Source organism: Dermatophagoides farinae, chromosome 3, assembly GCF_024713945.1.
Source record: "Dermatophagoides farinae isolate YC_2012a chromosome 3, ASM2471394v1, whole genome shotgun sequence".
Taxonomy (NCBI): domain Eukaryota; kingdom Metazoa; phylum Arthropoda; class Arachnida; order Sarcoptiformes; family Pyroglyphidae; genus Dermatophagoides; species Dermatophagoides farinae.
The window spans coordinates 5,028,347-5,048,221 of record NC_134679.1 but is presented as its reverse complement, the minus strand read 5'-3'; the positions used below and the strand labels follow the sequence as shown (position 1 = coordinate 5,048,221).

The 19,875-nt window shown below is 30.5% G+C and overlaps 1 protein-coding gene across 3 annotated transcripts in view; it reads right to left on the bottom strand.

Annotated features, from left to right (window-relative positions):
* LOC124494471 (uncharacterized) overlaps positions 1-19,875 on the bottom strand; it is a 53,272-nt gene that overhangs the window by 18,717 nt on the left and 14,680 nt on the right. The window lies entirely within an intron of this gene.

The following is a 19,875-nucleotide window of genomic DNA, read 5'->3' as shown; positions in this document are numbered from 1 at the left end:
GAATATAAAAAGAAAAAAATGAACAACAAAATGTTCATTGGTCACGTAAACTTTCGTGCATTGCAACCTGGACAAATTGATCAAATAATAAAAAATAATAATAACAGCCACACACACACATACAAAGAGAGAAATAGAGAAAGACCATTGATGAACGATGAACACGCATGTTACCTCGAAAATGAAACATTAACAACAACAACGACATATGCATAACAGATGAGTTCACACCTATACTTTTTTTTGGTCATTGGTTAATGGAATCCAAGAATCGTTTGAATGTTAGCAGAAAAAATAAGACTATTTGGGGTTGTGAGCTGGTAGCTTGAATACCCAGGAATGCCATTAGTGATTGAATTCAAGTTTTTTTTCTTAATACATATCCGAAATTCATATTTTTTTAAAATTAGGTTGAAAAAGGAATCATTTTCATTTTCATCATCATCATTTTTTTTCTAATCTAAAAGTTTCAATCTCAATCACAAAAATCGGATAACATCGATGACAACACAATATTGAATGAATCAAAACAGCCGTAAAATTTGTGTGTGTTTTTTTTCGGTATCGAAACGTGGATGATGATAATGATTATGATGGATTGCTCTGATTTAAAAAGATCTGTTCATGTTTTCTTTTCTTTTCATTTCGGCAACGGCTGCCAAATAAATCAAAAATACACTTTTAAACATATACATAAAACATGAACGACACAAAAGGTTAATTCCAGGTTAGATTTTTGGTAGCAGAAACAAAAATTCAGGTGTGATGACAACAACAACAACAACAACAGGAAAAAAAACATAAAATTAATTGCCCAAATATAAATCAAAAAAAGTTTATTTTACTTTATTCGGAGCTTTACATGATAAAAATGGAAAAAAAAAATTTTTCATCCATCGACAATATCATGTTTTTGATGATTTTTGTTATCATAACATGAATAGAAACACAATCCATAATCGAACAAGATGTACTGTGTGTGTGTGTATGTGTTCCATTCATTCATTTTATAATGGTACAACAAGGGAGAAAAAAGCAATTTTGAAAATTAATTTTTTTTTTTGCTTCTCAAAATTTCATTTTTCATTCAACATTTACACTCAAACACAAACAATGGGAACACGCCGATAGAGGTTAGATATTGATCAAAACGACGAAAGTAACGGTAAATAAAATTAGTTTTCATTCAACACACACACACACACACATACACACACAAGGTGTAATGTGATTGATATCATCATCGATATTTTTTTGGGTTATTGAATTGTTGACAATGATGTCATCAACAATATTTTGATTTATTTTATTTTTTTTTTTGGCAAAAATGAAATTTTCAATCTATTATCGAGTAGTTGTTAAAATTGAAATTGAAATTATCATTAATGTTCAATATCAATATCGATTGATATTGAAGTAACCATATATATAATAACTATCTACTAATCGCAAAAGATCTCTCTTTATATATATTATTTATCAAGATAAAACAATTAATCAAATGGACATTGAAGACATCATAGTCTGGCGGTTTTTTATTCTCTTTCCAGCTATCGGGTTTTACTATCCGATTTTCGTCACACATAAAAGTAAATGGAATATATATTCAATAGTAACTTGACCAACTGTATATCTTATTGGCTTTCAACTTAATAAATAAATATAACAAGTTTGTTCATCATATATATCAATTCAATTGAAGCCAAGTATTTAGTGAGACTGAGATTTCCTTTTTTTTTCTTTTTCGAATAAAGCTAAAACAAACGGAAAAAAAAGACAAATCAGATAGATCAACAAACACTGGATGATGATGATGAAGACAACGTTGATTAACATTGCAAATATACAGCTTACAATGATGATGATGGTGAGAGTATATACCAGCGATAGACCAAATAGTATTAACAACCAGCCAACCAACCAACTAACCAACAAGATTGATGATTTGTCATTCGGATTGATGATGGTTGAGTATGTAGGATGAATGGTATAACTACGATACCAGATAATAATAATAATAATAAAATAAAAAAAATACCAACAAGAACTAGAGAGGGAGAGAGAGCTCTTGGAGATGTTTCTGGAGCAATACCAGAAAAAAATACAAACTTTTTTTTTGGGACTCTAGAGTCTAGAGCGAGAAACAGATGTTTTTCTCTCTCTCTTTCTCTGTTCATTGTTGCCTGTATTTGATAAAAAAACAACAACAAAAGATTGTGTGTGTGTGTGTGTGGCTATACTGTTTTTTTTTTGAATCTGTATGAAAATGCTGATTAATCGGTCTTTGGTTACAATCTCACACTCACTTTTTATCTATATCTACAAACAAACAGAGAGAGAGAGAGAGAGAGGGAAAATAATTTCAATCACAATCGACAAAATCTTTTTCTATATTGATGATGATCAACAACAATTTGTCGATGAGATGAGATTTCATCCATTGCAATCATTTCATTTATAATAATAATGAAAAGCGTTCCAAGCAAATGATTGGGAATAAAAAATTAACGGCTTTATTGCTTTGCTACTGTTTCCAGAAAAAAAACTGGCCAGTCACTTATACACAATAATAATAATAATAATAATAACGACTATGGCACGTGCTATGAAAACAAATTGGTAGATACACAAATGAAAATGTGGGCCTAGAATTATAAAAAAAAATTTGTAATTGAACATTAACACCATCATATGATATGTGATTGCGTGATCCAAGATCTCCAGTAGGATTATTGATCCAAAATGAAATTATGCTAGAGCAAAGAAAAAAAATTGCTGATAATGATAATCATTTTTTTTTGTTACTCACTCATCACACATACAAATGCTATCATTACATTTATTATGGTGACAATTGGAATTTTTTTTTTTTTTTTGGAATGAAATCATCATCATTATCATCATCATAATCATCATCGCCATTGATTTGTGCTTGTCATCGATTATAATGGTACAATTAAATCTAAAAACATAAAAATATGGCATTTTTTTGCCAATATTTGATCTAATCAAATGGCACAAAAAAGATCTGACTTGACAGGCACACTTGACTTATCAAACAATGAATGATTAACTGACTGACTGACCTCACCTATGATCCGGTCGAAAAAAAATGACAATCAGTGTATGTTATTCATTGAAAATTCATTTGAATTTTTACATTTAATATACACAAACAAACCATCATCATTTAGATGGTTTCATATTTGCCTAAATGATTATAGGCTTTTAAAAGTTTTTTTTTTTTTTTTGGTTGTTCAATCAAAAATGATTCAATAATCATATGTCTATCATATTCAAAAAAAAAGAAAAAAATCGATCTATCAATCAATTGATTTTCATTTATTTATTTCAATGCATGGCAATTGCAAATTAAATAATTGTATATTTATTTGGTCATCATATAATCAACCTTATTGAAAATGGGCAATTTTTATCTATATTTATCATTCGTGTGGTCAACGGCAAGAAAAAAAAAAGAAAAAAATCCAAAATACAAACAAAACAACCAAACCAAACAAATGGATCTAAAACTAATCATTGAAAAAAAAATATAATGGAAGGAATATGAAGAGAAAAAAAATTCGATTTGTTGATTAAATCGAGCAGAAGAATAAGGAAACTGTACGTTTTATTTTTTTCGTTTGGTTTGGTTCATGATCAAAGCATCCCAATGTTGATGATGATGATGATGAACTATAAGCTAAATGGCAAACAGGATGATGATGATGATGATTGCTATAGTCGATCGGATTGAATCCGATCAGATCAGATTGGATCTGATCTGATTTTCTTTAGAAATTTTTTTCTATTGTCGTCGTCGTCGTCATCATCGTCGTTCATTAAATTCGATTTGGTCATTTGGTTAATAAGTTAAGAACATAAATAAACTGTGTGACCATTTCATTTCATCATCATCATCATCATCTTCATTATATAACGTTTGTTTTTCTCCACTTTTTTTGCCACCAAAATCCATTGTATTTTTTTTATCCATCTAACAATTGTGAGGTTTGCCTCGACAAAAAAAACAGCAAATCTATTTTTTTCTGTGTTTCAAATTGGAAACCAAAAAAAAAAAAAAAAACGAATCAGTCTCGTATCGAATCTTTTTGTTTTGAAGAAATCAAGTTAAACATCAGTAGCTAAAATGATAGCAATGGTTGTTGGAAAACAAAATTAATTGAAATAAACCGGGATGAGAAAATTTTTTTCCCCTGTTTTTTTGAAATTCACAAGCGGCAGCTGTTTTAGGTTCCTGTTTTGATTGAACTGATCTGAGCCATTGTTTTCTCATCGTTTCAATGTGTCATTATATATATCAATAGCTACTTTGTGTGTGTGTGTGTGTGTGTGTGTGTATGTAATCCAATTATTTTCCTATGGTCAAATTGTATTTCAATTTTCATGATTATAAACATTTGCGTGATGGCTAACATTGATGATGATGATGATAATAATAAGAAGAAGAAGAAGAAGAAGACAAGGACATTCAAGAAATTGCTCTTTTTTTGTATACACACAATGAGAATGATTCGATTTCGGTCAATGTTTTTTCTTTTGGTTTTAAACAAAAAAAAAAAAACGATCATGAAAATGATGAGACAAACTCATCAAAGTCTCGAGAAAATTTTTTTTTCACAAAAAAAAATTCGATTCGTGAACAAACTGTAAAAAACTTTTTTTTATTCGATTACCAAAATAAAAAAAAATGCAAGCATTAAGACATCAGATTAAATTCAAAGCAAATCGATTCGCCAAAAAAAAATTAAAAAAAATCATGAATGTCGTGATGTGAACCGACGAAAAAATAAAAAATTATAAAACAATCACAATGGCTATAAAATGACAAATGGAAAATTCGTAAATTGAATTGTTGAAATGCTTCTGGTTTTTTTTTTGTTATCCAGGTGTATCATCACATTTGATACGCCCAATTTTATTATATATAATGATAACTATTCATGATACATTCATGAGCCAGATTAAACAAACCGGATATCAATCATTCAGATAATCACATAGAAATGTATAGAGTGTTTATTTGTCTTTCAATTTGTCATCATCAACATCATATAACGACCTGTGAATACCTGTGTATGTGTGTGTGTGTGTGTGTGATCCCGGAGTTTATTTATATTCGAATGTGAAACCGGCAATTTTCTGGTGAAAAAAAAATACTAAAACATTTCATTATAATTTCATTCGTTATCATTCATCATCATCACGCATACATTGGGATTACACATACATGAAATTTGCACGAAACAAATGAGCTTGATTACTAGTTTTCATATCTACATTATTATATAATGTCTCGATATGATTGAATGAGAATTGAGTGATTCTCTTGAGAAATCATTTTTTTTAGTTGTTCCATACAACCAATGAATCTATGTGAGGGTAATTAAAAAAAAAATATAAATGAGATATTGATGATGAGAGACAGAAAGGTAGACAATGTTCGTGCCAGGATTCCATCATCATCATCATCAGTGTGTGTAATAGACAAATGACAATTTTACAATATTAAATTGACACACACGGATGGATGAGCCATGTGTTATTTCAATCCGTAAAATAATTTATGGGCGTGTGTTCAAATTTATGGCAATTTAAAGATATATATAGTCATAATAGCTGATTCACCATCATTATCAATAATTTTTCAATATTCTTTTAACAATGATATATTCAGATATGAATTAACCTCACTAATTAAGAAGAAATATAAATAATTTTACATTGTACCGGAATGGCTCAACCCAATAGATATCAATCATTTTGACAGGTTTGACATTGGACACAAATAGGAATGTTAATAAGTAGCAATTATTTTTCGGTCGTCTGAAAACGATTTAATCAATCAAAATCAACCGCACATAACAAGACATGCCAAAACGAATCGATATTCGATGATGATGATGATGATGCTTTCGGTGGGGACAATTAGAAATATACCAGTTCTGGTTATAGTTAGTGGGTAAAACAATTGGTTAACCAGAACGTTTTTTTTTTGGTCTTGATTGACATTGATTGGTTCGGTATCATAGCATTTTCGTTGATTTATTTGATTGATTGATCAGCAGATCGATTTTGGTTAATTTTGAGCTGATTATAATCGTCATGCTGTTCTGCAGAGAGATTAAAAAAACAAACAACCAATCAAAAATCATGAACAATGTAACAATCGATTAACAATCGAGTTCAATAGAAATAAAAAAAAATTTTTCTTTTTTTGGATAAATCAACGAAAAAAAACAAATTCTCGTTTCGCTTGGATTGATGTCATGATGCAATGAATAATGATTTGTCGATTAATTTGGTGAGCAATCCACCATGATAATGATAATGATGTTGTATAATTGAAATTTTGTGCAAATTATATGTCGATCTATCCTAACGATCGAACGACAGACTGATCAAACGAATGAATGAATAAACGGAGTCAGTCAGACAACAATTTTATGGACGGACCAAACACAAAAAAAAGACAAGCCAGAAAAAAAAACACGTCACGAGATTCAGGATTCTAGCAGATCGAGTATGAGGAAAAAAATCCACCAGAATACCAGATGTGCAATAGTAGACAACATACTTGTAAAATTTTCACCCGAAAACATATCTTTCAAAAGCAAAATCAATTTTTTGTTGGGATTATTCAACAACAACAACAACAACAACAAACATGACAAATACACATCATTACATACCAAAATTTTACTTTCACATTCACATTCATTCAAGCATGGATCGATTCATATTTTATATATGAAAAAAAAATACTGAAAAATATCCAAAATTCCAAAATTTCGGATTATTATCTTATAGAATGGTACCCGCTCTTCTGTAATAAGGGTGATGATGATGATGATTTGTCAATCATTTAGTCGATAATAATAAGTTTTCGATTTTTTTTCTATTGATGAAAATGTTATAAGCCTATTATAATATTTGAATGGCAAATGTATAAGTTTTAGTTCGACGTTCACAACAACAACAACAACGTAATCCTTATGTGAATAAAATCTGGGGCAAATGAACTTGTTTTGAAGTTCACCATAATGACCAGAGGCCATTATACATTAATTCATCCAAAAATACAAGAGCCAGCTGGTTGTGAAACTAAGGCCCTGTTGGCGTGTGTGTGTGTATGACTCACCTTAATTATTTCATTCAAGTGTTCAATCATCATACACGCAAACATAGACCACACCACACACAAACAGAATTAGAATGAAAGAAAAAATCATTCTATCAGGTTTTACCATAGAATCAATGTGGTGGAACACATTTCATAGAGAATGATTCAATTTAGATTTCAAAATCAATAGAATTGATTATCAGAGATCGTTGACATGAAAATGGCGTGGACCAATAAATATTTTGGACCTAATTCACAACAAAAAAAAGTATTGACTATCAATCACACTCACACACACACACACACACATATACATATAGAAACGGGATAAACCACTCCATTTTATATGATAAAAATCGTTATGATCATTATCTCATGATGGTGTGGTCCATACTTAAAAAAATGACTGTTTGGATGAAGAAAAAAAAATATTCGAAAGAAAGAACCGGCTACCTATTCTCTCCATTGCCCTTCACCAACCCCAACTGGAATACCAATCGACAATGATGCGTTATATAATATGTGTTGAAAAAAAAACAAATTCAGCAACAACAACAACCAAAAATATTTAGCTGTAAGGCATATTTTGTTGTTTGGCCTATAGAGTTTATCTAGTGAGTTTTTTTTTCTTTCGTTCATTTTCATTGTCGGAATTGTTGTTATCTTGTTGTTGTTGAGGCAACATATTAAAATGCCATGTAACTATTACTACAAAAAAAAAACCAGCAATATAGAAACAGAAAACAGAAAGATCAGATCAATAATATAAGAGAAGAGAATTATGTGGCTCATCATGGCAAAATACATAATTTGTATAAAATACATATACACATGTCATGTCAATAATGATGATGATGATGATGATGATGATGATGAGCCATTGAACTAACTTGAATAAATAATGATTGGTGTCTACGAATCATCATCATCATCAACAACAACTAATTGTACAAATAAGTACATCGGCAAAAGATATCTAAAAACAAACGACAATCAAAAAAAAAGTTGAATTTGATTTGAATTAATCTTCTAATATATTTTGATTGAATATTACCATACACAGTAGCAGTGTAAGAAAAATATGAAGATTTTGAATGTGTCACCTGTGGATAGATATCAAGATGACAACAAAATATGACACCTGGATATATAGTTATAATTATTGTTGTTGTTTTGAAGGCTAATGATGCACATTCGACAGGACATTCACAGTATCTAATCATATATCAAATTTCATAATAATAATAATAAAAAAATCTCACGAATTTCCGACCATTGTTGTTGTTGTTGTTGTTGGTGTTTTTTTTCTCGAAGAAAAAAAAAAATACACGAATTAAAAAACAATGAATCATAAAGTGTGTATATATGTAGTATGTACATGATTTGATAATTAATAAATTCAAGAAAAAAAATTTCTGAAAAATCAAAAAAAAAGTTGAATGAATCCTTTATGTGCTTTTGTGATGCTATAATGGTATAAACACATGCATATAGGCCGGTATAACCTTCATTCATTCATTCATCTATTATTTAACAAGCAAACAACATCATGTATCATGTGCATATGCCAAAACATCAGAACAGATTGATTGACTGATCTTTTGGAAAGAATTTCATCAACAAACAACAATGAAACAATGGGCCATGTTTTTTTTTGTTCTTTCATATCAAATTCATAAATATTTACCGTCATCATCGATAATGGTAATTAATTAGCATTTTTTTTCAAGACTGCTCTAGTCATCTGTTTATCAAGTAAAAAAAAAAAGTAGGCGGACAACAACTTTTATGCATCTAGATTGTGATTCTTAAGAATTTTATTTATTTTTTTTTTTTAATAATAATTTTTGTTCATGATGAATCCAGGTTTAAACAAGTTCGGATATTGAATAAGTTTCAAAAGAAACTTGAGAGAGAGAGAGTTAGTCGGTGCAAAGATTTATGACCAAAATTGAATTGCGAGAGAAAGAGAGAGAAAAAAGGACAGAATCAATGGATTTGACCTTTCTTTATATATATATTCCTCATAAGTCAACAGTGTAGAAAAACAAGAAAACCGACATGGATATATATACAAGTTGATGTAATAAATTATGACGCACATACAAACATTGACAACATTGAGAAAGCAAAAAAAAAAAAAAACAAAATGTAACCAGGATTTATTTATCGATCCAACGAACGAAACAAAACGAAAACGAAAAACATAAAAACTACACACACACACACACACACAGGGTTTAAGGTTCCTAGCCTCTGGAAAAAAAACAAAATTTTTGTTTTTCAATAAAAAATAGAGTAAATGATGAGGTTCAATAGTAATTAATAAATTTCAATTAAAAACAGCAACAAAATTAACATTGTTTATTGTCCAAGAACCAAATGAACTAATTGATGATAGCCGAAATGATAAAGATCATTAATAACTGAAACACCGAGAGATGGATACCACTTGTAACTTTAGTCTATCGATTCAGGTAAAATGAAAATTTTTTTCAACAAAAAATAAAAAATAAAAAAAACTTGAAAAGACCGGATCATCACGATTTTTAAGATGGTTATGGTTATGATGGTAGGAGGAGAAAAAAATTTCGAAAACAATAGAACATTGACTTTTCGTTTGTATTGTTGTTGTTATTGTCTTGATGTTTTAAAATATTAATTAATAATTGCCTCAATTAATCATTAAGTTTTTTTTTCTGTATATATACTCACGAACAGGACATACACACATACACACACACTCAGAGGAATATTACACCTAACCATGGTAACACAAGATCAATAAAAAAAATTTTTTGATTGTCTGATGAAATGCAAATTTCATATATATACAGATTTTCATGAAAAGCACCCTAATCAGTCAAGAAAACAAATTGGAATCAAGAACCGAAAGAAAAACGAGAAAGAAATCAATTAAATTCATTAATCGATTAATGGATGGTAGGTGAATATTCAATAGGCGATGAATTGCTATCTTTTCAGTGTAGCCAAATTAATTTCAATCAATCTAATCAATAAATTTAGTGAGTCAGACAGTTTATTTCAATTATCATTAAAGAAAAAAAATGCTAAGGTCATTTATCTCGAAATAACATCGTTCCAGCGTAGGATGTAACCATCATGCATAAAAGAATATTCTGTTTTTAACGTCAATTTTAGAAACAACAATTATCCTGAATATTAATATCTGTGCATCATTCATATGTTTTTTTTTGCCGATGTCACCACTGCGAGGGTGTTGTTGTTGTTGTTGTTGGATAAAATTACAGATTTTTTTTAATATCCTGTCGATTTGATGACTGAATGACTAAGTAAGCAAAAGAAGAAAGAATACCATTCAACTAATCTAAGATCTCTATTCTCATATATGAACAGAATATTGGATTTTTATTTATAAATGAAATTCAATACCCGTTCAGTTCAAAGTGAAACAAGTGCACATTCATCATGATTTTTTTTCTTTTTTTTCTGTTTGTGGATGCAATGTTTGCACAAAATTCAATATGAATTCAACCATATATAGTCAGCCAAAACGAAAAAAAAGCGTGAGATTACACATTGTGTATTGTTTGCCATCATTATCAGCATTATCATGTAGCAAAAAGCTATCCGAAAACAATGAAAGATTTTTGGAATTCTGTACATATATCCATCTGTACTAGTTTTTTTTTCTAACAATCGATCGATCGACATGGTATATCGACACCGGATCCGATCAGTAAAGAATGTTTATGTATTCCAACATGTCAAATAAAACATTGATGACATGATAACGGATGGTATAAATGACCAAATATATATATATCGTATATGGATCGTGAAATGACCTCATTTCGTGTTTAGAATTAGATGATTTTATTTCCGGTTTTCCATAATGATTCACATATGATTCGAAATTCGAAACCAGAAAAATAGATAAATATATGCTATTATTATAGAAAAGAGCTACTGGAAGAAAAAAAAATTTCCCATACATCCAATTAAAATGAATTGAATCACTTCAAACACACAGAAAAAAATGAATGAAACATTCTTTTAAAAAAAAGGAAAAAGGAAACGAATGTAACCACATGAGCTTTTATATGGCTCATTATTAGTGCCAGAATAGTTCATTTTTTGGTGAATAACCTTTAAACCAATGTCAATGTATTACAAGATTATCATCATCATCGATGATGATGATGACAACTGTGAAATAATACAAAACAGATCGACAGATATTGTGTGTGTGTGTGTATGTTGTGTATTTATTCCAAAATAATTGGAACAGGCCATCATCGTAATCAGCAAATTGTCATCATTCACAACTTACAAACTGAATCGAGAATTAATTTGGACAAAGAAAAAACATATCCAATTGCCTTTGGCTCATTATTTTCACAACAACAACAACGAAAAAAATAAACATAGATTCAGCAAAAAAAATAGTAATAAAACAAGGACAAAAAAATCCAACATAAAAACAAAAACGAAGATCCAAGTAAACATCGTAATGACAGCTTTTTTTTAACAAAAGGCATTCATGCATACATGTTCTGTCTTATTCTGACATTGTCATTGAATTGTTTCAAATAATAATGAAAAAAAAATTTCCATTTCATTGTGTGTGTGTGTGTGTTTGTAAATTTGATCATGTCACCTGTCTTTTTTTTTAGATCCAGAAACAAAAGCAAAATAAAATTTTGTTTCGAAATATGATCCATACAAACTGAGCTCAAGGTGTACATGCAAAGCTTCAGTAGAATAAATAGACACATCATCATCATCATCTAGCAGCCAGGTTGACATGGCTAAATTGACAGATATTGTATTACGAATTGCGAATAAAATGGCTATACTAACTCAACAAATCACGTTGACAAATTTTTAGTATTCAACAACAACAACAACAACAACAACAGGAAAATCTGAACCAAGAAAAATCTTTGGTAATAAGAACAATTAATTAATTTAAATACATTGATGGTAGTTAGAGAGAAAAAAAAAGTTTACCAGAATAAAAAAAACTGATTTGTTGTTGCTACAATTTGTCAAATGTTTGCTGTCTCGTTTTTATTTCGTTATCGATTAAATCATCGTTGGTTTTTCTTTCATTTTTTTTTCGATGAATTCCGATGACGCTATCATTACACTAGATCTATCGGTAGCTATCTATCTTATTTTCACTAGATTCAAATCAAAAAAAAATAAAATTAAGTCCAATTAAGTGTATATACAGTAAAAAGAAAAATCAATCACAACGAAAAGCGAGAGAATACAGGTAGCGAAAATCAAAAGGTCGAGGATTCGTTGTTGTTGTTTTTTTTTTTTTTTTTTTTTTTTTTGGTTTATTTCAACAAGATAAGCATACCATCATAAGAATTTTAAATGAATTAAAATTAACGACAAACAACCCTGTGTTGATGATGATATGTCCACCACCATCATTATCATTATCAAAGCAAGCATGCGTGCAAATAACTAAATTATTTATCTCTCTCGCTCTCGTTCTTTCTCTCTTTCATTCCGGTATGACTTGAAGCGAAAATTTGAAGAAAAAAATAAAAAATGAACACCTAGATTATTGTTAAGATAATGGAATGATTTTTTTTTCATAAAGATATTATGATGATGATGATGATGATGATGATGGTCTCTTCTTGTCGCGCTGCATATGGTTATCATTGAGTTTAAATAATAATAATAATAATAATGTCTCTATCCATTCATTTATCTCGTAACAAAAAAAAAAGATTTAGACGATAAATAGGACGGAACAAAACACAAAGGCACCAACTGGAGAGAAAGAGAAAAAAAAAATAAACATAATCAACAACAACAACAACAAAAACCGAACCCATGAAATGAAATGAATTGAATGTCAATGTATGAAATTGAAACAAATTAAAAGAAAGCAATTGGAAAAATTGAGCAGGCAACATTGAAAAAAAAACACACAGGGACTGAATATATCATTATTCATTATTTGATTACATTTTACTTTTTTTTTGGCCAGCTATAGCTAAAAAATGAAAATTTTGTACCAAAAAAAATAAAAAAAAAATTGAAAAATCGATGCCTGCAATGTGTGTGTGTGGCTGAAATATACACGGTTATATCAGATCTCATCGTCATTAGATTCAATGATTAATTGTAACCAACAAAGAAAAAAAATGGCTCATTTCTTTCACTTAACATTAATTCATTCATTCAGGGTTACCGGGGGATGATTGAACGAAAAATGAAATGAAAACCCAAAGATGGTTGGTTGGTTGTGAGAGAGAGAGAGAGAGAGAGAGAGTAATCGATATTTATTCCAACCATCATCATCATCATAATCATAATGATGATGATGATGTTGATGAAAACTTTTTCATCAGCATCCAGAAAAAAAATATTCGATCGTTTCATATTTTCTGTTGTTGTTGTTGTTGTCGTCGTGTAATGATTATTATTAGATGAAATTAATATATGGCCTTATGTGGATGTAAAATGAATGAGAAATTTGAATCGATATATATGTGAAAAAAAAAGAAAATATCGATATGATTAATTCATCTTTCGACGACCGAAACCAAAAACTATTCGATACAACATCTCGAATTTCATAAAACCAAAAAAAAAAGCTTTAGATATATTGTTTTGTTACTAGAATCATAAAACTTTCGCATTTTGATGCTCAGTTTACCTGTTTATGTCCGAAAAAAATCAATGTATCGATCATTTAATTTCGGCTTAATCAACACAAGTCAGGCAAAGAAAAATGGATATAGAAAAATATCCGCCTGAACAAATTATTTAAAAAGAAAGAAGTGAATGATGTTCATCATATTATTACCGAAAAGTGTTTTTAAAGTTTTTTTTTAGTTTTTTTTAACAAAAAATCGTAGTAAAATTCTGATAAGATTAACCAAAATGAAATGACGAAAATCTCTTTGGCGGATGGATAGATGATATGAAAAGAAAGGCAAAAAAACGGGTTATTCAATTTGTCAACATCGTCGACAAACGCAAGAGAAAAAGCTTTAAATGTCACCTGTGTATGTGTGCGTGTGTGTGTGTTTATCACCATAACCTTATTATTATCAACATGCCGATTAATTTAAATTCTGAGTAAAATTTCCTTTTTTTCACAAATTTGTCTAGATTGAAAATTTAAAGATTAAAATTGGATGGATCGAATGTATCATCATTTTCCATGAATGAGATCAAGTGTCATCAGAGAAAAAAAAATTTTTTATTAATATTCAGAATAAATATTCAACACATGCATATATAGAAGAAAAATTTAAGAAAGCTAAATATAGTTTCAAGAAAAATCTGTCAAAAAAGATTTTTTTTCCCATCCTTTAGACATGTCACACACACACACACACACACACACACACACACATACAATCCCATTTTATGGATGTTCCGAAAAGAATTGACAGCTCAACAATGATGATGATGAGATGCTAAAAGCTGATTGTTTGATTGATCCCAATGAATCGTTTAGCTCATTATATTATTTATAATTTAATTTTTTTTTTCAAAGTTGGTTCATTTTGTGGAATCAAAAAAAAAAAAAAAAAAAATTCTTCATTTTCAACAACATAACAGGGATGTCAGTGAATGGCAAAAAAAAAAAAAAAAAAATTTCGCATTGAAATTGATCATTGATGCATGTGATATACACACACAGAGAAAAGATGATGATGATGATGATGATGGGAACAATGAACTGCTTCGTTTCCCTCGCACAAATACACACACACACACAAAGAACAATCAAGCCAGTTCATTTATTCATTTCACATTGTCGCATCAAATTCAATGAATAAATTTAAATTTGAATTTTTTTTTCTCTCTGAGATTTTAACTTAAAAAATGCAGAAAAAAAATTGTATAAAAATCCTTTTTTTTGTTCTTTCTTTCTTTGCACATTATTATGACACGCGACCTTATATCCAATGATGAAGGAACAACAACAACGTCAGTGAATCGATTTACAATAATTTCATTGTAAACAAAACAAAACAAAAAAAATGGAAAAAGAAAACGGATTCATTTCCCGATTTTAAGTGAGCACAACGAGCTCATATCAATATCGGGAAATGAATTATTTGCTGCCCAAAGGCAATGTAATATATATGCATGAGTGTGTGGTTTATATGACAGCTTTTTAACCCTTTTTTTTCTCCTAAAGAATTTTATGAAATTAAAAAGGTTTTTTTTTCATTGCATATTATATGACCCAAATTATCGGAACTAGTCAAGCGAAAATTATATGATCATAATAATGATGGTGATGATCATGATCATGAACCGAAAAAAAATGGAATCAATTAAAAAAGCTTTGGCTATGTATCAAATGTAACGTTTCATTAACCACTCACTAACATCACTATCTCTAAAAAAAATGAATTAAAATCAACCAAAGACCTTTGACCCATAAGAGCATAATGCAACGGGTATTTTATTTTCTATTCAAACGTTTTTTTTACGCACAAAACGACTTGGATTAATTCAATGTCGTTTTGAAAGTTAAACACGTCCATTCTCTTTCTCCCCCCATAACCACCACCAGTTTGTAACAAAAAATTTAATTTAAATTTGAAATTAAATTTTTTTTCTCTTCTTTTTGAATAAATCCACCACCACCACCACCACCACCAACATCATCATCATTATAATATAAAGAAGCTGTCTAAATCATCTGGTGCGTGTACAAATGAATGTTTGGGTCCTAGCAATATATAATATTAGAAATGAGTGCAAGCGAGCGTGTGTGTGTGTGTGTGTGTCGATTACGATTATAATAATAAAAATTTCTGGTATTAGGACCAAAGTAGAATCTAGGTTCCCGGTCATGTGTGTGCGTGTATGAGTCATCATGATCCAAATGATTATATGGTTCATTCATTCATTCATTTATTTATTCACATCGTATCGATTTTGAAATAAAAATTTTGTCGCCAAGTTTATGTGATGTTGTTTCAGTGAATACACACACACACAGACACAGACAATCTTTAGAAATCATTTTGATTTACACCAATTGAATCATTATTCTGGTCTTGTCGATAAATATAATCATTTCATTTCAATCCATTCTCCTTTTTATTTTTGACCATTGTCGATTTTGTTCAAAGAAAGAACAAGAAAAAAAAGATCTAATAGAAGAAAAAAATCCTTGGACAAGTTGATCACGCACGTATTCACTCACTCACTCATGTTTTTGTATTAGAACTTGGAAAGAAGTTTGGAAAAAAAAATACAAAACTGTTGTTGTGGTCGTTTCTTATTTTTTGGATTTCTGGAACATCAGATAGAGGGGAAGGGAAGATAGACAAGGATGTTGTGTTCAAGAATCATCATCATCCTATTAATTCATTAAGAATATATAGAGAAACGAAAATTGGTGCGAAAGAAAACTCCTTTGTGATTTTGCAGAATCCGCGAAGCAAAAAATCTCAAGTGAGCACTTGAAGGTTTTTCAATCATTATTATAATCATCATCACCACATTACAAAAAAAAAATCTCACCATCAAAAGTGTGTATATGGATGGATGTCTTATTTGTTACGATTCTATGAGTGTGTGTGTGCTTCAGATATCCAAAAACATAACCCAAAAAAAAACTTGAACAGTTATCGAGTGTTAATTCGTTTCTAAAGCTAGTGTCTTAATTCACTAGCTAGTGGTTAAATTATATCATTATTATTAAACTTTCACTAAATTCCGATATATATCAATATTTTTTTTCGTTATTGTTGTTGTTGTTGTTGTTAATGTTGTTGTTGGTTAGTTGACAATAGTCCAGATTTCACTTTTTATATATGTGGATGGAAAGGAAAAAAAAATCATTTTTTTCTTGCTTATGATTGAAATTCGAGAACGATGAGAAAAATCAATCTCTACAACGACAAGACAATCAATGAACCATTTCGATTTACTGTTCGATGTACCATTCATCAATTCAATTCAATTCAATTCAATTCTCATTCAACCAAGAAAAAAAAGGCCCATCCATTTGGACAAATGAATTATTTTCATCATCATCATCATCATCATTATTACTATATCAATCAGACCAAAAACCAGTCAACCAAACAACAACAAAACCAAAAGCTCAAGCCCAATATATGATGTGTGTGTGTGTGTGGGGGGGGGGATAGAAAAACAAAACAGAGAGAAAAAAAAATCAAATTCAATAAAATCGAATCAAAAAGACTTTCATCATCGAAAAAGAGACATCATTTTTGATTGGCGACAATATAAAACGCCGCCTTTTTCACTCTACATTCAATTAAATGTGTTCATATATATATTCATTATTATAGATTATCATCATCTGGATGGCTGGGCGTATTTTTTTTTATTATTTTTTTTTACATTTCATCATCATTATCTACTATATTATGACGCTTAACGATTTGTCGGTAACTGCTACTTTTACACTTGCCAAGTGCTTGCACTGTGTACTAGCACTGTGTATTAACTTGGCATTTAATGCGGCGAAGCTGAGCCGGCCATTCCTGCTTATTTTCAGTACAAACATAACTATTTGGTATGAGCTACTCAGTGTGTGTTGTGTGTGTGTGTCTGAGCAAACTTTTGAATGTCGCTGAACAGTTCGTCCAGCTCAGAAGTAGAAGTCGCTTCCAAAGAAACGCATTCTGTGGTATGTAGCTTTGACCAAGCTTTTTTCATTGTTCTAGCTCAGCACACGTTGCTGCAGCTTTTGCATCCAATAGATGGTGCAGTCATTCAATAGAACATAGAAAGAGTTCGAATTCGAATTTTGATAGCGACCACGTGATTTTCATTTTGTGTGTATGTATATGAGTATTTGATGAGTATGTTTGTATGATTATAAGTATTGAAAAGTGAGTATTGTTTTTATCAATTCTATTCTATATTCTAATCTAATCTAATCATCATTTTTGATCAGTATTCCAACATGGAATGATGTATGTGGCTCTTTCCCGATGCAAAAATCCTAATAATCTTAAGATTTTTGTTGAGGAAATTGAGGAAAAGCAAGGTGCTATTTTGCTGACGGTTAACAACGATCGCAGCATCTACACCAAAAATATCGTATTCCGCCAACTTATCGATATCGATGAACAATAATAAGTATGCTGTTTGATCGATAAGTTGATGTTGGATTTACGTAACATTTTCTTAGGTGTCATGTACAATACACAAGTCATAGCTGACCCTGCGGTACCAAACCGAAAGCCGGAAGCAAAACGCCGTGCATAGAAATCCACCGTCAGGCACAAAGCACGAAGCGTTAAAATTGACACCTTTGACTGGATACCAAGCAGGGGGGGCGGCGCAGCCGCCACACCTGCGGGTATCCAGCTTTATTGACCGTCAAGGATTGATACCTTTGACTGGATACCAAGCAGGGGGGGCGGCGCAGCCGCCACCCCTGCGGGTATCCAGCTCTATTGACCTCAAGAATTCATACCTTTGGCTGGGTACCAAGCAGGGGGGCGGCGCAGCCGCCACACCTGCGGGTATCCAGCTATATTGACTGTCAGGAGTCAGCCCCGCAGGGCCAGCCTGGGGCAGGCGCGAAGCGCCTGTACCGGGCTGGTTATTATTATTTGATATTTTGTTTTTCGTCTATTCGTTTATCAAACAAAATATTGATGATGATCGCAGTAGGCGCCATCATCATCATCATCATCATCATACAGAAGAAATATGTCGATCAATAAATATGATGATCATCATGATGAAGGTTGACTGAATCTTTTTTTATTGTATAAAAACAACGTACTCACGCTTATTGAAAATGATGATGGTCGGTATAGATTTCATCATTATTATTGTGAATAGAAAATATATGCAGATGGGTTACATATTTGACAAAATGCAATCTCCACCCTATATGATGATGATTATGGGTACCTACAACCTCTATCTATTGTTTTCAATCGAGAAGAAAAAGAATATAAAAAAAATCTCAGGAGAAAATCTCTTGTCGTTTCATAGTTGGAAGAAAAGTCTTCATCATCATCATAGCTTTCATATAATTATCACAATTCATGATCGCCATCATCATTATAATTATTATTTAATCACATCATCATCATCATCATTGAGGACACAAGGGAATGGATTTTTGTTGTTTTTGTTTCCAAGAAAAAAAAACAACAAAAATGTCATCAAGGTCATGAATATCAATGAATATTCAACCAGAAACAAAATAAAAAAAAAAGTTAAAATTATTATTACCGATTGACCTGCTGGTACAAGCAAACCGCACAATCGACGATCAGATCAAAACAGACTTTTTTGTTAGGTTTGTTTATTTTGTTTTGTTTTGTTTATTTATTAAAGTGTGTCTCTATAGCCAAGAATGTCTTTCAATAATGTGCGAGAAGTGTTTTTTATTTTTGCTAATTGAATAATAACTGGCTGGGAGGTTTTTTTTCTGCATTATCATCATCATCATCATCGTCAGGATGATGGAATCTTTGGCAAGGCAATCTTTGCTTTCATCATTATCATCATCATATAAAAAAAAATCACAAATAAACAAAAACAAACCGACCGACCGACCAACCAACCAACCAAATACAGTCAAACATTTGAATTGACATGACTGACTGACAAGCTGACAGGTAGGTAAATATTATAACAACCAAAATTAAAAACAAACCAACCAACAGGTTATAAAAAAAAATCCATGATAATGGCTAGCAAACTAATTGTGAAATCAACAAAACAAAACAAAAAAAAACTAAATG